This window comes from Dipodomys spectabilis, unplaced genomic scaffold (assembly GCF_019054845.1).
Source record: "Dipodomys spectabilis isolate Male_0828 unplaced genomic scaffold, ASM1905484v1 ptg000096l, whole genome shotgun sequence".
Lineage (NCBI taxonomy): Eukaryota > Metazoa > Chordata > Mammalia > Rodentia > Heteromyidae > Dipodomys > Dipodomys spectabilis.
Genome location: NW_024870773.1, coordinates 25,769,946 through 25,790,827, shown reverse-complemented (window position 1 = coordinate 25,790,827; position 20,882 = coordinate 25,769,946). Strand labels below are relative to the sequence as shown.

General features: G+C 40.6%; 1 protein-coding gene across 3 annotated transcripts in view; it reads right to left on the bottom strand.

The window, feature by feature from the left end:
* Larp4b (La ribonucleoprotein 4B) overlaps window positions 1-20,428 on the bottom strand; it is an 89,692-nt gene extending 69,264 nt beyond the window's left edge. For all 3 annotated transcript variants that reach the window (XR_006148355.1, XM_042685906.1, XM_042685907.1), the window contains exon 1: window positions 20,392-20,428. The gene's annotated coding sequence lies outside the window, so the exon portion shown is untranslated. The remainder of the gene's footprint in view (window positions 1-20,391) is intronic.
* Window positions 20,429-20,882: the final 454 nt, after the last annotated feature.

Genomic DNA, 20,882 nt, shown 5'->3' with positions numbered 1-20,882 from the left:
CTGAAAGGATCATTACCAAACTTTCTACCATCTGCTCCAGAATGGTAAAACGGCACACAGGAACTACAGCTGTTTGGGAACAGATGGACTTAAGTTAGGTAAGGAACTACATGCTACTCTGGGCACTAGTGGCTCATTCCTATAGTCCTAGGTATTCAGGAGGCTGAGATCTGAGAATCAAGGTTCAAAGCCACCCAGGAAGCTGAGCTGTGGCTCAAATGGTAGAATACCTGCCTTGAACAAAAAAAGCTAAGGAACAGCAACCAGGCCCTGTGTCCAAGCCCCAGTACTGGCATGAGAGAGAGACACACACAAAGAGAGACAGAGAGAGAGGAGAGAGAAGAGAAAAGAGGGAAGAGGGAAGAGAAAAGAGAGAAGAGAGAGAAGAAAGAGAGAGGGAGGAACCTATCTTTTAAACATATATAATGAAATGTTCACAGAGGAAATGACACGTAGAATTTTCCCCAAAATAATAGGTGGAACAGAAGTTTATAACTATTCAGTTTGGAGACTGTTCTATTTCATCCACTTCTGGACTTTGAAATTTTCAATAATAAAAGGCTTAAAAGGCAATTATAACAAGTGTTAGCATGACAGGGATCCTGATTTGATCAATCAGTATCCTTTCCATAAAGAAAATATTTTGGGGGGCTGGGAAGGTGGCTCAATGGTAGAGCTCTTGCCTTGCATGTATGAGGCCCTGGGTTCGATTCCTCAGCACCACATAAGCAAAAAGAAAAAAGCCGGAAATGGAGCTGTGACTCAAGTGGTAGAGCACTAGCCTTGAGCTGAAGAGCTGAGGGACAACGCCCAGGCCCAGAGTTCAGGCCCCACGACTGGAGCCCCCCCCCAAAAAAAAGAAAAAAAAAGAAAATACTTTTGGAAGGTCTACTGATATGTGAACTTAGGGCCTTGCCTCTGCAAGGCAGGTGCACTACCACTGGAGCCATGTCCCAAGCTCATTTTCCCTTTAGTTATTTTGTAGATGGAGTCTCATGTTTGTGCCCAGGCTAGCCTGGACTGCAATCCTATTTACTCATCCTGTGTATCAAGGATTATAATTATATATTACATGCACAACTTATTGGCTGAGTTGGAGGACATGGTTTTGCCTTTTATCCCCAAGATTTTATCTTCAAGATAATCAGCACAAGAGACGTGGAGGCATAGTTCAAGTGGCAGAGCATCAACCTAGCAAGTTTAAGGCCCTGAGTTAAAATCCTAATATTGACAAAAAATAAAAGAATTAAAAAATATCCCAATACCTACTGCTGGAAATTGTACAAGTGGTAGATCAGATATTGAGTAAAGCAACTTTTCAGTCATATCATTAAAATTATAACTCCAGGCATATTAGTCTTGAGGTGATGGAAAAGTACCATCTATAAGGTATTCTTGCCAAAAGGAACTATATTTAATCAGGCCTCTAGGTCTGACTCTCAATTTAAAGACAATTCTAAGGAAGTACTTGTTAAATAACACAAAGCAAAAACTATCAGTTAAATCCAAAATGTGGAGCAAGACAAATGGCCTCATTTTTACTGCTGTAAAACACAAAAGCTCTAACCAAAATAACTTCATGTAATGTGAGAACTATGTGTGGATCCTTAGTGAAATAAATCAAACATCACATTTTGGACACAAAAATAGTCTATGACTAAATAGATAATAAACATGACACAATTAATTTTGTTATGTTCAAGGTGGTACAGTTATGTTTGTTTGCTACTATTATTGTTTCAAAGGCCTTCTCTGTAAGAGACATAAGCCCAAAATCACTTGTAAGCTGGTCAGGGTGGCACGTGCTTAGAGTCAGAGCAATCTGAGTGGTCAGGAGGCAGGCTCACGCGACCAAAGTCAGCCTGAGATACACACAGAGTCCACTATATTTTGTTGGTAGAAATGTAAACTCATGCTTCCACACTGCATGCAGTTTGGCAGCTTCTCAAAATGTAAAGCAGAGTTACCATATGACTCAGTAATTTCACTCAGGCACATATTCAAAAAAACTGAAAACACGTATTAACACAAAATCTAGCACACAAACATTCATAGCATTATTCATATAACCAAAAAGTGGTAAACTGGGGGCTGGGAAGGTGGCTCAGTGGTAAAGTGCTTGCCTTGTATGCATGAGGCCTTTGGTTCAATTCCTTAGCACCACATAAAGCGAAAAAGCTGGAAGTGGCGCTATGGCTCAAGTGGTACAGTGCTCGCCTTGAGTTGAAGAGCTGAAGGACAGCGCCTAGGCCTCAGGCCCAGAGTTCAGGCCTCACTGACCGATCAAAAAACAAAAAACAAAAAAACAAAAACCAAAACCAAAAAGTGGAAAACTATTACAGCCTCCTTTTATACATGTGCCTAGCTTAATTCAATTGATTTGAAAACATTAATGAGCAAAATCATAATCGGAGAATTTGATAATTTCCAAATTAAAGATACCATTTCTCCCAAATGGCATAAAATTTCGCTTTTTCTTAGTATAAAACGGTAGTGTGAAAATGTGAATAAGTTATTTCTGAAACAAAAACCTACGTAGGAAAAGAATTATTTGAATTACTACTATGCAATGAGTAAATGCTTCACAAGCTACCAAATAAAACCTATTAGGTCTCATGTCCATTTAGCAGAGTATGGAATGAGTTAAAAAAAAACATAAGGCCAGAGCTGAACACTGGTGTCTCACGCCTGTAAACCTAGCTGATGAGGAGACTGAGATGAGGATCATGGTTCAAAGGCAACCCGGGCAAGAAAGTCCATAAGACTCTTATCTCCAATTAACCACCAGAAAATGGAAAGCATCACTATGTTGAGAGATAAGATAATGTACCTTGAAGAGGATTTTTTAAAAAAATCTATTGATAACTGTTTCATTGTGAATTGAATTTAGAACATATATTTAAAATGAGACAAAAATCCTATTATATAGTAGCCAAATATAAAACCTCCTTTCCTGGATCTAAAACGTCACACTGAAGTCAGGAATGCTCCATTATGCAAACAATTCCCTTTTCTGCTTTTGTCATCCTCTGCACATTTTGTCTATATTCTTCTGAATTCAGTCTTCCAACTTCCTTCAGTCCTTAGTGCAAGCACTCACAGAATTCTCTGGTCTTCACAACATCAATCACATTGGAAACTTTCGCCTTTCACCTTCCTATGGCTCCTTATCTGTAGCACCCAGTGACAAAAATATATCCTTGCCAGGGATATACTTTTTTTTTCCTGTCAATTGTGAGGCTTGAATTCTGGGCCTGCGCATTGTCCCTCAGCATTTCAGCTCAAGGCTAGTGCTCTACCACTTGAGCCATTGGTAGTTAGCTTGCAAAGTATTTTTTTTTGTTTTTTTTTGGTTGGGGGGCTTGAACTCTGGGCCTGGGTGCTGCCCCTCCGCTCTTCAGCTCAAGAGTAGCGCTCTACTACTTAGGCCACAGCAACCCTTCCAGTTTTCTTTTTTTTTCTTTTTGCTTATGTGGTACTGAGGAATCGAACCCAGGGCCTCATGCATGCAAAGCAAGCACTCTACTGCTGAGCCACCTTCCCAGCCCCACCCTTCCAGTTTTCTGAGTGGTTTATTGGAGATAAGAGTCTTACAGACTTTCCTGCCCAAGCTGGCTTTGAACTATGATCCTCATATCTCAGCCTCCAGAGTAGCTAGGATTACAGGTGTGAGCCACTGGTACCTGACTAGGGAGATACACTGTTAAAATTTAACCTATCTCTTAATGACATCAGAATATAAGGTTTTACTGAAATAATCGAAGTACTCCATGTCTGTTTACATCCATAAATAAGGGAACTTCAAGTTTCTAAGATCTCTTCTAATTCTTAATGCCAATGACCAGAAAGGCAGCTAAGTAACAACAAAGGAGACAGATAGTACAAGATGCTATTGCACATACAAGTGCCCCAAAACTCCAACCTACACTAGGAGGATCATGTTCTTAAAAAACAACAATAAATGAGTATTCAACTGGACAAGAAAACTGAATTTTACCTACATAAAGAAAATAGGTTGTTAAGAACTTCAGAGACGAACTGCTGTTCGACACCCTTGGGGAATCAATTTGAAGTTAAAATGTGCTACTTTCAAGGTCCAAGTGCATTTTAGTTTACCTGCCAGACTTTAATTTCTCTGGAACTGTTTGCTTGAAAAATAAATTCCCAATGCCAAAACAGCTATATTACATTATTAAAACAAAATCAGACATTTAGGATTGCAAGGAAGGTATGTTTTTATTGGCAGAAACCTTCATTTATGAACTCAATGACTCTCTTAAAAGAGAGGTATAAGAAAATAAAATAGGAATTATAATTTTTCATTCATTTGCTTTGTTGTTAAGATATGGTTTATCTCACAGTTGTCAGCCACTGTTGTACAATGTCTCAAATCTTAATTCATTCTTAATTCATTGGGAGTATCTTAGGACATATTATTTTATGTTCCTTCCACAAACCTTGCTCAAATGAATCTGCAGGCTTGAACAGTGGAAACACCTACAGTGCTTTCAGGAAAATTGCTATTCTAGTTTTTTTTTTTTTTTTAAGATTCAGTATGTCACCAGGTGCCAGTGGCTCAAGTCTATAATCCTAGCTACTCAGGAGGCTGAGATCTGAGGATCACAGTTCAAAGCAAGCCCAGGCAGGAAAGTCCGTGAGACTCTCATCTCCAATAAATCACCAGAAAACTGGAAGTGGTGCTGTGGCTCAAGTGGTACAGCACTCACCTTGAGCTGAAGAACTGAGGGACAGTGCCCAAGCCCAGACTTCAGGCCCCACAACTGAAAGACACAAAGAGAGAGAGAGACACACACACACACACACACACACACACACACACACACACGATCAAAAGATACTGGCAGATAAAATAAATTAATCCAACCTCAGCAGAGTACTTAATGAAACATTTAAATGGACACTCAGCACTATTATATTCCTAAGATGACACAAATAAACTTCAAGATTGATTTTTTTTCATTTCTTTTGTACATTTACATCTGTGTTTCATTGAAAAGGCTAACAGAGGAAAAGCATATTTGTCCTAGTTTGAATTGACTTCCTTCCTAGAGGCATAAAAGCTACAAAAATTTACTTACTAGTAAAATGTAATTGGAAAGTATAACAAATAAAACTGTATGTGTACATTTATGCATAATTTTGTTTGAGACACTAATTATACACACATATATTTAAATACATATTTAAATCTTCTACCAATAAATTATAATTTAAAACTTAAATACAGTGACTTCATACAGGTTCTAGAGTGTGAATGCACACTCAAGAATGTGTGCACACACACTCAGACAGTCCCCTCCAGCTTTAAGGTTTTGCAACTTGTTTTATGACACTTTTATTTCTAGAGAACAGAACTTTTTTGAAGATTTATTTTAGCTAGAGTAAGTGATACCAAACAAAATGAGATTTTTATATAATCTCACTATCTCTCTCTAGCTAGAAGAGAATTACTTTATCCATTAAACCTGACAAACTTCAAATCCTCACTCCCGTGCTAAGGATGCCTAATAAAATATTATTTGAACCAAGAGCAATGTAAAATGAAGTTTAAAAAAAAATCCTATCACTTCATACATAGCTATATTAGAATTTACATGACCCTGGAAAAAGACCAAAGCTGCAGTATCTGGGAACCACAGCATCATAAAATGCAGCCCTCTTGCCTCAGAGTTTATATACTATGCTTCCTCCAATAAAGAGCATTTTGTGAAATGTATCTACAAACTCTTCATAGTCACAAAAGGAAAGAAACAAGTGTTAAAGTGGCTTTCTAAAATGCAGGCTTAGCTAGTTTACATAAAGTCCTTGGTCACAAAAGAAGTACCAGGAAATGCTCTAACTCAAACTTACAGCCTCTGTACAGTGCAATGCAGTATATTTACTTCTTTTAACCTACAGTGGGAAGAATAATATAGAAGACAAAAAAAACTTTTTAATAGAATGTAAAATAAAATTTTGTGGGCTAGCTGTCCTTCAAGTTCAACCTACTTAGGATATATCCTCCTCTCCCTTTTTCCATTTCTTGACATCTTTCTCTTTAAGAACTTCTTCCTGCGTGAGCAGTGTAAGCTCAGAGGTTGAAGGTTTGTTGTCAGTATGTTATGCTGGGAGCTAATTAAACCTCCCTGCTGTATTTAGTGCTCTCTCCTTCCCATCCCCATTGCTAAGTCTTTGTTAGACAAGTCTATTCATTTGTTGCAAATGCATTTCTTACTGAATGCGTGTGCCTCTACATTTCGTACCATCTCTTAGCCACATCTGCAAATCTTAATGACAAACAAAATTAGAGTGTGGTATTCGTGAGGTAGAAGGATTCTGAGTTCAAATTCAAAGCCAGCTTAGACTATATGCCAAGACCCTGTCTTTAAAAATCTACAAAACAAAACAAACATACAGAGCCCAGAGAAGGAAAAGAATGACTCACTGTTAGAATTTCATATGTGGTACTTAATTACCTCTCAGGTAAGAACAGAGCTGTCTAACTTTGTAAATGATACTTTTTATCCTAGGGAACTACAAACATATGGTATTCCCTTTACTGTACAATTTATGAATTAAATTTTCACTAAGTGATTATTACCTTAGGATCCCCTTCATTAGCTCTCATATGTATATGAAAAAACAAGGAAAAGGTAGTAATATTAATATACACCTGGCCGAAGAAGTATCAAAACAGTACCACAAGGACTGGCCTACCAGTGACCCAAATGCCCTCTAACCATACAGACAGCTTCACAGGGTGTATATAACTAAAGCAGATTATTTTACTAAAAGGGAAATCCACTCTTTAAACTACATCACGTCACTCTGTGAAAGGGGGGAAAGTTTGCGTTCCCCTCACCTCATGTCTTCACCCCATGCAACACTCCTATGTACTTTCCAGCTTGTAAGGGCAGTTTTTCAAGTGAAAGTGCTTAAGAAAGAGTAAGATGCGGTCGGTGGAGGTAAGAAAACTCAGAACTCAACACCTTAAGAAGAGACACAATGTTAGAAGTGAAGAAGGCCTCAGAACTGCCTTAATCCCACATTGCCCAACTGAGGGCTGGGTTCTTGTTCCTATGAACTGAAACGGAGAAACAGAACTAGAACATAAGGGGTTTCTGATTCTTATGGGGGCAAAATGAGTTCTAGTTTCTAGAACAGATTCTAGTACTCTTGGAACAACACAAAAATTGATCTCTTAAACCTCTATACATGAGGCTGACAAAATTTAATTTTCACTTTTTTTTTTTTTTGGGTCCGGTCGTGAGGCCTGAACTCTGGGCCTGGGCGCTTTCCCTCAGCTCTTCAACTTAAGGCTAGCACTCTACCACTTGAGCCACAGTGCCACTTCCGGCTTTTTTCTTATGTGGCGCTGAGGAATCGAACCCAGGGCCTTGAGCATGCAAGACAAGTGCTTCCTTCTTCTTCCTGTCTCATTGAACCATATGGTTTCAGAATGACCTATCTAAAGCATCAGACTCATCTCACCATTTCAGCTAACACCCTGCTGGTATAAACTCAGGATAAAACAAAAATAAGCACAGATATTCAGACATTACTCCTCATCCTCCACACAAAGTCTGGGTTGGAAATTTTATGTGCTTATAAATCCCAATTATGTTGGAATGTAGTACATCAAATTATCATTATCTCAACAATGCAAAATTTTTATAGTAATTGGATAGCATGAACACGCCTTATTCTATTCATCACTGCACTTCTCAAATGGTATCTAACAGAGGAGACTCTACTGAAGTATGTGTTTAATAATATTGTGTGTGGAATAAATGTGGGAAGAATTGCCTAGCAATTGAAATAGTAACACAAAGAATCAATGTAATTCCACATTAAAAGCCTCATTCCAAATGATGGATTAGTGTGAGAAAAAACAGTATTTATGTTAAGAAAAAAATTACTTTTGAGTAAATTTTTCATTTCCATTTCATTTGAGGTATTTTCTAGACTTAAGTGTAGTAGTGTATAGGTCTAAGAGTACAGTTAAGTGACATTGGCACTGACATTTGATATTAAAGCAATGAATTTCTGAGGTTTCTAAGTGCCACACATATATACTAAACTATTTGTATCAGAAGAAGGAGTCAAAAAATCCTTTGAAAGTCTGCTGAAAGTTATGAATCCATTCTGGAAAAAAAAATATATGTATATACTTAAAAATGAAAATATCAATGTATAAGTACAAGGATTCCTTCAGAGTCAGAAGAGGCATTAAGAATATGGGCTGAGGGCTGGGAGTGTGGCTTAGTGGTAGAGTGCTTGCCAAACATGAATAAAGCCCTGGGTTCAATTCCTCAGGAATACATAAACAGAAAAGCCAGAAGTGACGTTGTGGTTCAAGTGGTAGAGTGCTAGCCTTGAGCAAAAAGAAGCTCAGGGACAGTGCCCAAGTCGAGTTCAAGCCCTCAAACATGCAAAAAAAGAGCTGGAAGCAAGACTTCCCACATGCCAGACAGTGACTCGACACACACACACATATCCCCCATCTTGTTTTCCTCACTTCTAGTGTGAGGATCTTTCAGGATGCATAAGTAAATAGCACAATGCCTGGTACACAACACATATGCAAAAACACCTAGACCTGACTATTACCAGGTCTGACAGATACACCTAGTGAAACTCTGAAATACTAAACTGCTCACAAACTAACAGCTAGTAACTTTAAGCAGAGAATCAAACAGCAATCTTGAAATAGTAGGCATTAAAATTCCAGACACTTTCAGGTTTTCCAAAAGACACTGAAAACACTATACTGAAAAATATTCGTAACATTTACAGAAGAGACAGCTTTTGAAAAAGAAGCTTCAAAATTAAAAATTCAAAAGTATACTACACTTTGGCTTACTACTCCTAGGCATAATATCATCTCTACTTCACAAACTGGATTACAACTTATAGGCTTTAGACTTACATGCCCAATTCTGTAGATTATATGCTGTATTAATAATGTGATAAAAGTTTCTGGAGAAGTATGAGGATCAGAATCAACCACTTAAAATTCTAATCGGTGGTACAGGGCTTGTCTAGTAAGTACAAGGATCTGGTAGTCTCATTAGCAACATGGGTTTTTGTTGTTGTTTTAAAGTTTGGCAAAATTCTTACTAGCTCTAAGAATTTTTAATTACTGCTTAACAAAGTAAATGACTTTTGCTCAGTGCTGTGGTATGTGATGCCTCCAGCCTCACTGAACAGGCTAGACCTGTACTTTTTTCTTTCTTTTTCCAGACTTCACTGTATAGCATAGGCTGGCTTCTAACTAACTTTTAATCCTCAAGCCTCTGCCCCAAGTGCGGGTGTCCCACCATACTTGGCTTGAGTATTTATTGTATCATCCAAGGTGTTGCATAGAAGGTCACCTTTCTGGAAGAATTGTGTTTTATTTGCAATCAGCTTGGAGTAAGAAGATAAAAAGAAAAGGTACCATTTTTTTTTTTGTTCTTCCTATATTATATAATGGAAGGTAAACATCTCCAGGCAACAGATATTCTGAAAGATGAAAGAAAAAACTAGCATTTGAATTGCAAGTCAAATATCTTGTTGAGAGTGGGAGATACTGCAATTAACACTTACCACTTACTTTGTAGGAAAGCTCTGTTGTTATACTGAAATTCCTGACTTGTGAAACAGTTTAGATAGAGGACAGTAAACAAATAAAGGCCAGGGAGAGTGCAGCACAAGTCACTTTTTCTGACTTCCTCTTGCATTAGTGTGAATGCAAGATGCTGAATCTGCACATGAACCTTGTGTTAGCACTGTGGATATAAAAAACTGCCTGAGTGCTTTAGGAAAAAAAAATTATATGAATCTCTTACAGTATTTCTCAAAGACGGAACTGTAAACTGCAGGCTACTAAACAAAGTGAAGATGTTAGACCATCTATTGCTACTACCGTAAGGTTACTGGATTATCCAAAAATGACAAAACATATTCCTAGAGTAAGTGTAGTCATACACTGCATAATGAAATTAAAGTTAACAATGACAGCATATACAATAGTGGCTGTGTAAATTATAATGGAGCTAAAAAATTTCTATTGCCTGGGGACACTAAAGCTGTTGCAACACCATGTCAAAGCCTGCTATCTAGCACAATGCAATACTCAGGTTTGGAGTGATGCTGGTATAAACAAACCTACCACACACTACCAGGTGTATGAAAGTATAGCAAATACAATTGTGTACGTAGAGTGCCCACTACGTGACAATGACAATAACTGACCATTACTAGTGTCTGTATTCAATATTGTTTTATTGTTAGGGTGCACTCCTATTTTACACTTTTTAAAAGTTTACATTTTACAACAGGGCACTATGTCATGGTGGTAGCAGTGTCACCCATCCATTGAACGGTAAGTGTCTCAACTGCATCAAGAGGCCAGCCAGGTTAGTACTTGACCTAACATCTTCTATGCTTGTATAAACACAACAATGAAATACTCTAACTCAGAAACTATCCTCATCTTAATCCACGAGTGTACATTGTTCCAATCTTTTAAAAAGCAGGGAGGGTAGCTGCTTGAAGAACCTTCTTACAAAACTATTAAGATGCTTACTTAAAATTCTACAGCAGATAAACAGTCCCTTGTGTTGCAAGGACACTTGAGAGTGCCCCAAGTGAGCACTGCAATTGTAAGTGCAATGGGTTAGTGAACTCTGAAAAGAACCAGTTAACAGTCCTAGCTCTGCCACCAAATAACTAGCTATGGTCCTAATTAGGTTCACCTCTGTGGACTTCAGATTCTGAGGGTTTAGAGCTCTAAAATCTTAAGCCTGAAACCGGAGTACTATACTGTTTTTTAAGTTAGTTTCAGAAATTAGTTATTAAATCTCAGTTGACAAAATAATATAGATCAAAACTCAAAGCCTCAGAAAATGACTGCCCTGTGGTGATTTCATTCACACCTAGCATTATATGATCAAAAAGAAATTAAAGGGGCTGAGAATGTGGCTTAATGGTAGAGTGCTTGCCTGTCATGCATGAAGCCCTGGATTCGATTCTTCAGTACCACATAAATAGAAAAAGCTGGAAATGGTGCTGTGACTCAAGTGGTAGAGTGCTAGCATTGTGCAAAAAGGAGCTCAGAAACAAGCCCCAAGACTGGCAAAAAATTAAAAATTAAAGGTTTCCAATCATATAAAATACAGACCAATAACATTCTGATAACAGTATACTTAATTCCCCTGAATTAAGGCTTAGTAAATGTCAACTACTATTAAACATTTGGTAAATATATATGCGCATATATATATATATATATATACATACACACACACACAAAAAAAACACACACACCAAATTTATGAACTGGAGTTAAATAACTCATTATGTATTTGTCCCCCTCTTTAACTATCTCCCTCTTAAATTATCTAGGAATACAATCTGGGGGTATATAATGGCTCTGTGAAAACATCTATGTAGGCTTTTTTATAGTTGTATCTCATATGAGTTCATGAAAAACTTACTCTCAAGAATAGATTACAATCTATAATGCAAATACTTTGAACATTGAAACAGTTTGCAAGACTCTCTGTGGGCTTCACTGAAACAGACTAAAACTTAAGTCATTTTGAATCCCAAGGCACTCTGCAGGAAACCAATTTACTAGAAACAGGTCACAGAGAATGAAAATTGGGAGACTGAAATTTTTATGTGCCTGAATGCGTCTGCATGTTTTTTGACAATCCTATTTTCTACTTCTGATCCTTGTACTGCTTAGTTTAACTCACCTGCACTGAGCCAGCCCTAAAGGATGGTTTCAGCAGAACAGATTAAGTTTATCAACGTATACAAAATAGCTGTGAGAAACTGCAGGATACATGCTCATACAGCAACAAGCACTTCACCCTCTGGTCTCACTCATGGCCCTCCCCTCCCCTTCCTAGATAGTTAAGGGCTGAAGAAAAAAAAATACTGCTGATTCACCAGTTACTCATTTGCACTGACAACACGTGACCACCTAAAGGGCAACCAGAATTAGCATTCTAGCTGATAACAAGTATCACTGAAAGTACAGACATTAATCAAGGTATACAGAACTTTAAAATCATGCCAGATGGTTTTGTTCAAGCCTTTGATATCACATCCATATAAGCAGCTCTCAAAAAACTCACTAAAAGACAACTAATAGCCAGGCACTGGTGGCTCATGCCTGTAATCCTGCACTCAGGAGGCTGAATCTGAGGATTGTGGTTCGAAGCCAACCCAGGCAGGAAAGGCCCTGAAAATCTTCTCTCCAATTAACCACCAGAAAAAGCCAGAAGTAGCGCTGTGGCTCAAGTGGTAGAGTGCTAGCCTTGAGCAAAGAGGAGCTAAGGGACAGTGCCCAGGCTCAGTTAAGCCCCAGGACTGGCAAAAAAAAGCAAGACAATTAACGTATCATCAATTCCATTTATTTCTTCAAAACACAAAAGAAAATGAATGCTTTTGCCTTTCTGAATATTTAAAATATAAGGGTCTTCAAGTCTACCTTTAAAAGTCATGTAAGACACAGTCAAGTGGTTACAGTAAAGGACTATATCCGCCCCCCATCCCCCCCCCCCCCCACCTCAACACAGGATTAAACTCTGCTAACTGGTGTTGTTTCCTTTGGAAAGGCAATCCACTGTTAGCATATGAGACTGAAGTCTACTTTGTTGCTTAGGGAAGTATCATTCTTCCCAAAAAGTAGGAAGAGCCAAGCACTGGTGGCTTATGCCTGTAATCTTAACTATTCAGGAGGCTAAGATCTGAGGATGAAAGATGAAAGACAGCTTATTCAAGAAAGTCTTCCAGACTCTTATCTACAAGTAACTACCAAAAGACGAAACAAACTAAACCAGTGAGAGGCTCTGTCCCTTGTTTTTTTCTTCAAGACTAGACCTCTACCACTTGAGCCACAGCTACACTTCCAGCCTGCCTAGGGTAACTTTGAACCTTGACCTGATCCTCAGATCACAGCCAGAATAGCGAAGATTACTGGTGGGGGCCACAAGTGCGTGGTGGTTTGTTGTAGTTGTTGTTTTTAAAGAAAGAATGTTTAACATGTTCACAGAGCTGGGTGTGGTAGTACAAACCTGTAATCTTAGCACTCAGGAGGTGAGGTAGGAGGATTCTGAGTACAAGGCCACCCTGGGCTATACATATAGCAAAACCCTGTATCTCCCACCCCAAAGAAAAATATCACTGAGGTAACCTGTGAATTTATATCAAGTTGGTCACAGATATTTTGAGCACTAACAATAAGAACAATCTTTTTTAAATGTGATTAACAAAATGTTCCCATTTTTCAGAGACGGTCCTTTAAAAAAACAGCTTTTAGCTTGCTTTAATAAAAACTGAAATAACATATTTTAAGCAACTGACAAATGCTAGAGTTAAGACATTTTTAAAGTATTTTTAAGTATTTTAAAACAAGCATGATATTTAAAATAAACAGTACCATACAAACTGAAGGGGTTCTAGGCAAAGCTATTCTTTATTAGACTAGAGCTGCTCCCTTTTCAACTACAATGGCGTTTGAGCTAGAAGAGGACTGTCTACCTTGCTGCCAAGTAATAACCCATCTGTGTGCACCACCATTCCTGCCTCCTGCACGCCACTTCTTACACATGCAATTCTCCCACTTTAAACCCTCCAAGTACGCCTCACTGTTTTCAAGGTAAGGAAGGAAACTCTCAACCTACATGGGGACATCCTAGGCCCTCTAACATCCTGCTCCCATTTACTTCTAGCTACTTCCCTCTTTTTTCCATGTCTACTTTAGTTTCTGGGAAACTCCGGCTTCTTCCCACCTCAGTCACAGCCTGTGTGACTTTTTTTGCTGAGGGGGCTACTTTCATTCCCTGCTGTCACAGTACCACCTTGGGGAGCCTCCCTGATCTGATCCCTTCTGGTCTACATATATGATCTCTCAGTAGACTGCGCTTTCATATTTCATGGTTCTGCCAGCATCAATGCACAGCAAACTCCAAAAAGGAGGACACTGAATTCTTTCTGCTCATCATTAATACCTTGGAGTTTACTAAACCAATTATTAAGGGGGCTGGAGCAATACCTAGCTCAGTGACAAAGTGCTTGCCTAACATGTTTGAGATTCTGGGTTCAACTCCCAACAGAACAAAAAGACATAAACAAATAATGTTTGTATACCATGTGCCAGGTACTGTCCTTCAGCCTGCCCATCAATGATCTCAACAGACAAATCCCTTGTACTTTATAGAGTTAAATACAAGAAGACAGATCACAGTAAGTACTTCATATAGTATATTAAATAAATGTCCTAAATACTATGAAGAAAAACAAAGCAGGGAGGGGATAAATGGAGCCTGGGGCAGAATATATAATAATAAATATAACATCTGTAAAGTGACTACCTGAAGAAACATAGAATTAAGAGCTATCAGCGGCCAAATGTCAGTCTAAGTCATGCCTCCAGCCCTTTCTGTTATTATTATTATTATTGTAATATGGTATTACTTTTTTGAAGGGGCCAGCCTGGACTGCGATCCTGTTTTCCCATGAAGCTGGGATAACAGGTATACATCAATGCACCAAGCTTTGTATTGACTGAGATGGGGACTTGCAAATATTTTGCCCAGGCTGTCCTAGAAAAGTAGTCCTCCAGATCTCAGCCTCCTAGGCAGCTAGTATTTACAAGCACCAGCCTCCACACTTGGATGTTGGGGATTTTTATGGCTATCAAAAGAAGCACACATGAATACACTTTTGGTGAGTAGCACTAAGGTTTCAATTCAGTGCCTCAAGCTTTACTGAACAGGGACTCTCACCACTGAACCATACCTCTAGCTCTTTTTCTGCTTTTCTTTTTTGTGTTTTGCTAGGGGAGTGGGAAAGGGTTGCTGTTACTGGGGTTTGAACAGACTGGACGCTCTCTGTAAGCTTTTTTTCTCTTTCTCTCTCAAGCCTGGCTCTCTACCACAATAGCTACAGCTCCTCCCAGCTTTCTGTTAGTTAAGTGCAGATAATGAATGGCTTCAAACTACAATCTTCAGACCTCAACCTCCTGAGTAGCTAAATGTACAGGCATGGGCCACTAGTGCCCACTAGCTACTTTCCTGGACGCCATGCAGTATACTAAATTACCAGTTCTAGCCAGAGTAACAGGCCACAACTCCATGGGTATCAAGAACTTTTCTATCCAGCTAGCCCACACTTACAATCCTCCCGTCTCAGCTTCCCAAGTAGCTACAGTTACAGGGTCTAAAAGGGGCATTTTTTTTTTAATGGTAAGGAAAACAGTAAAATCTAGAGGTCCTACAGTTAAATCCTGTACCTAAGTCACTTTATAGATGAAGCTATGAAGTCAATTAAAACTTTGTATATATTAACTTTTATACACTAAAAGAAACTTTCTAAGTGCTTTTCACATTTGTATATAGACACATGCAAACACATGATCAGCAAACAATTTCTCTAAAATTGGTGGGAAGTATGTTTAGGCAAGCTTGTATGCATTGCTCTACTTGAATAAATTTTACAAAATGTCTACCCAATAGCAGTAAAGAGGTTATAACCATAAAAGAAGTCTCTCTCACAAGGGGCTCCCATTAACTACTGGCATGCTAAATAAGGCAAATGCCTTTGTCCATAGTACTCTTAGCCTAAACTCAGAAATTAAGGCAATGGTTCCTGAAAAAACTACCTACATAGGGCTAGGAATGTGGCTTAGCTGTTGAGTCCTTGACTAGCATGCATGATGCCCTAGTTTGATTCCTCTGTACCATATACACAGAAAACGCCAGACGTGGTGCTGTGACTCCAGTTGTAGAATGGTAGCCTTGAGCAAAAGAAGCCCAGGCCGAAGTTCAAGCCCCAGGACTGGGAAAAAAAAACAAAAACAAAAACACTACCGAAATACTTCCTTATAGATAAATGAAAGTGCTAAGCAAAAGTTGAAAGTTTTTAAAGGAGGGAGCACTCCATTTTAGGGTAAGGAACTTCCAGGAAGGTGGGGGCGCAACACCATGGTTTGAGAAGGAAGGAGGCAGGCAGGCAAGCAAGGACTAGAGGAGAGCAGTGATCCAGCCAGACACTAGAACAGGGAGCTATGTCAGATGAAGACATGGCAGGGTCACACAAGGCAAGTCTGGGAACTTAGTCCTTATGATTTTTGAAGAGAAGGCCAAGAACTCAAAAAGAATATAATTTTTTTTCAGTTGGTTGTGGGACTTGAACTCAGGGCCTGGGCTCTGTCCAAGTGCTCCTGCTCAACACGAGTACTCTACCACTTTGAGCTACAGTGCCACTTCCAGTTTTCTAGTGGTTAACTGAAGATGAGTGTCATGGATGTTCCTTCCAGGGCTGGCTTTGAACCACAATCCTCACATCTTGGTACTAGCTAGTATTACTGGCGTGAGCCACCAGCACCTGGCAAGAATATCCTTTTAAAGCAATCTCTGTAGCACAACTAAAACAATTTGTGCAAATTAAAGAGCATTTTGAGCAAGCAAATAATTCATCAGTTTTACAATGAAGCTTACATAGATCAAACTTCAAAATGTACATTTTCAGTGAAAACCAAGTCATTTGTCAAGTATTACATTACTCTTAAAAAGTTAAGTAGCATACTTTCAAATTTGTGTTAAACAGCAAAATATACTTTCTTACAACCCAGGTCACACTAGCTGGAGTGATAGGGTTGAAAGAAAGAACAAGATTTAAAAATACATAAAATCAGCAGCATCACTGTAGAACCTTCTTGATTACAACAGAGGTTATGATAGCTTCCACAGAAAAATGGCCAAGATGCAAAGGTATGGGAGGAAAGTGGTAAAGGAAGAACATAAATAAAGCAATTTAGAAGGGAAGAACTTTTCAACTGGAATTTATCTTTCTTCTCTTTATGAGAGAACCTAACAGCTTCCAATCCTACAATTCTATGCCCTAATGAGAATTCATTTTCTTCTTTTGTGTGCGTGTGTATGTATTACTAGGACTGAACTCTGGGCTCACTGTACTACTTGAATCAGGCCACAAAGTCCAGCAAATTCATTTTCTAATCAAGGCAACTTCAGAACTACAGTAATTCCAAAGATAATAACAATTGCAACAACTAAGAGTAGAACATTTAAGTTAAACTAAACTCAGGTACTGTGAATTTTACCCTTTCTGATGGTATGGCCTCATTTACCGTGTACTGTAAAATTAATTCCTAGAGAAAACGGAGAATACTTTGTATGAAAAAAGGTTTCCCCCAAAAAAGTAGAAGCAAACCCTGCATTGGTGTCCATTTTAACCCTATATTTTCTACACACAAAACTTGTTCTCTGTTTTCTACCACACTAGAAAAAGGGTGTTTTGAACGTTATTCAATAGGAGAAATTACAAAAATTCACTGAGATTTTCTTGAATTTATAAACCTAGAGTCTTCCTTAAATCTGAAAGCAATCTGAAAGAACTTTTGTTTTCATAACACATGTGTAGTTAAAACTTTTGCTATTAACTAAAAGAATAAATGGAATAGCTGGGCACTGGTGGCTCACACCTGTAATCCTAGCTACTCAGGAGGCTGAGATCTGAGGATCTTTGTTCAAAGCCAGCCAGGGCAAGAAAATCCTTGAGACTCTTATCTCCAATAAACCGGAAGTGGTGCTGTGGCTCAAGTGGTAGAGTGCTCTCCTTGAGCTGAAGAGCACAGTGCCCAAGCCCAGAGTTCAAACCCCACGACCGACAAAAAAGAAAAAGAAAAAAAAAAAGAATAAATAGAATCTACAGTAACATGCATACAGTAACACAGCATTTTCCCCGCCTGCAATAGACCATTTCCAAGAATAACACCTTTTTAAAATTGGAAGGCCTGGCTAGGAAGGTGGCTCAGTGGTAGAGCGCTTGCCTTCCATGCCTGAGGCCCTGGGTTCAATTCCTCAGCACCACATAAGCAAAAAGAAAAAAGCCGGAAGTAGCGCTGTGGCTCAAGTGGTAGAGCGCTAGCCTTGAGCTGAAGAGCTGAGGGACAGCGCCCAGGCCCAGAGTTCAGGCCCCACGACCGGACCCAAAAAAAATAAAATAAAATAAAAATTGGAAGGCCTAGGTCACAATCCAGTTCATACTCGGATGGAAAGTATGAATGCCAACATGACAGCTTCAACAGTAATTTATTAGTCATTTCTTGTCACACTAATCAAGTCTTTCACTACAAAAATGTGAAAACTGAATAACTGCAGCTACCTGAAGGCATCATTTATTGTAATTGTCATTAAATCAATGTCCAAAATTTCATTTAGCATTTTAAAATTATGTTTTAATATTTCCTGGGAATTTGTTTTATAAGTGACTGCATAAAATATGCTTTCAGATTCATATATTAAGTCAGAATTTGTTCTTATTTAAGGAAGCACTTTAAATTCAATAAGTCTGCTAAATCTTTTTTTAAAAAATCAATGCCCAAGTACACTAAATAAAATCAAATTTCTCCCTTAATTTACTGTGGCTAATTTTCAGCTACTCTTCTATAGAACATAGTATGATGAATGGTAGGGAATTTCTATATTAATACCTCTTTTCTCTGGCTCCTATACAACAGAGTGTTAACTCTTTTCTCCAAATTTTCATTCTGACCTCGAAACTTGTCTTCTCTCCCAGATACAGGTGATCAACAAAAAGTTAACAGAAAAAAGAAAAAAAAAAGTTGACAGCAGAATATTAAAAACAGTAACTCAGTAAATTCTACATATTATATCAGTCCTATGAAGTTATTGCCTGAATTGAAACTCAAACACCAAGACGATAATTTTTAATGACTAAGAAGCTATTCCATGTTCATTCACGTAAATTAGTCAAGTCACATTAGTATCTGAAAATACAGGATAAAATTTATTTCTAACCAATGCAAAGTATACAAATAAAATTTATGCTTTAATAACAAATTTGGAAATACCGTGCTTTTACAAAGTTTCACTTTAACAACTCAAGCAAACCTTAAGCTATTTCTTGTATAGCTTGATTACAAAACTGCCTGTCGGTACATTAAACTGGGGAAAAAGCCACAACCATTCCAACTTCTGTAAAGTACCCTGACTGTAAATTAGGGGAGCCAGCCAGGTTGGGGAAGTATGAAAATTGCACACTGTATAGACAATCTGACCGCCAAAAGAAGTGAGCATCATTCTTCTCTGCCCTATGGTCTACTCAAACTACAACTTACCACAAATTTTAAGCGCATTTTCAACAGTTAACTGAAAATAAGAGAATCGTAAGACTCATAAAAGAAAAAAATGTTACGGTGACTTCAACACTTACTTGTAACATTCAAATTGCTATCGTGTCTACAAAAACCTTCACATTTACTGTTTACAGTTACAAAGTGACTGTACTGCAGGCAGGGGAAATCCTTCTCATCAGTCAATTACAGAAAACTTTTAAACTCCCGAGTGTATGAATGAGACAAGGTAGTTTGCCCTCAGCGAGATGGCCTCGAATGAAAGTCAGGGAAATTATGGAAAATCTGCCGAGTCTCAACGTTCACGTTAAAATTCGGGCCCGTTTTACGTAAAAAGTAAGGGAGAAGGGCATCTCTAACCTCCACTAAGAAAGTTGCAATACCCAAGGCCCTAAATTCTGAAAAACCGAAATGCACATTCCGATCGCACACTTCTGAAAACCAGGTGGGAAGAGGTTTCCCGACCGGTTCCCAGGCGAAAGGTGTGTACCGATCCCACGACAAACACCGAGGACCGTCCCAACACTGACTTTATTAAAGAACTCCTTCAAAATCCGCCCGGGTCGGGGCCAAGTGGAAAAAGGTAGCACTCCAAACACTCGAGCAACAGGATCCCAACTTCCTGGTTCTACAGGAATGCGGTTCCCTAAGGACCGGCCCGCCCGGAGCGAGAGCGCGACCGCTGGGCTCGGGCGGGACCCAGGGGGGCGAGGCCGGGAGCCGCACTGCGGGTCCGGGCGGCGGACCAGCCCGGGGCGCTCTCGGCCTGCGCCCCCAGCCCATCCTCTTCCAGCTACCCCGGCGCATCGGAAAAGCCTGGGGGAACAAGGCCTCAGGGGCCCCGCTGGGCGCGTCCGATCTCGCCGGAGCCCGGCCCGGCCCCAGCACTGCGGGTCCCGTCCGACCCCGGCTCGCAGGGGTCCTCCCCGCCCAGCCCGACTCGGCCAGGCCCGGCCCCAAACCGGCTGGACCCCAACCAGCCGCTCGGGGCCCCCTCGGGGCCCGACCCCGTGCGGTCCTTCCCAGCCGCGGTCCGCCCCGACCCCCGCCCGGCCGGGCCCTGCCCTGGTCCTCCCCGGCCGGGCCCTGACCGCCGCGGGCCGCGTCCCTCCGGGAAGATGGCGGCCCGGTGACAGGCGGGCGCGGGCGCGGGCGCGGGTGCGGGCTCGGGCCGGGAAGGGCAGCCGCCCCGCCGGCGGCCGGGAAGGCCGGCTCACCTGTCAGCGCCGCCCGCCCCGCCCGCCCGCCCGCCCGGCCGCCCGCGGGCTCCTCGCCGCAGCCCCGGTACCCGGCGACCGCGCAACACGCGGGGACGGCCGAGGAGGGAGACGGCAGGAAGAGGCGGCACGGCCGGGCCGGGCCGGGGGCAGGAAAGGAGAGCGGCGGCGGGCTAGCGGCAGCGGCGGCGGATTCTTCCCCTTTCGGGCCCGAAATTGTCTCCACCTCGAGACTCCGGATCCCCAACGCTCCTTCCCGTTCGCATGAGAACACACAACCCTCACTTCCGGGGACCTGCGGAAGTCCCGCCTAGCGCGCGCCCCCGCGCCCCCGCGCGCCCCCGCGCCCTGCCCCAGCGCACTCACCAGCCCGGCGGGTCGACTGGCACTAGGAGCTCCAGAGAGTCTCACGTCACGGCAGCACGGCGCTGTGATTGGATGCTCGAGGCGGCCGCAGCGCTCTCCCACTTCCCTCGGCCTCTCCGCGAGCA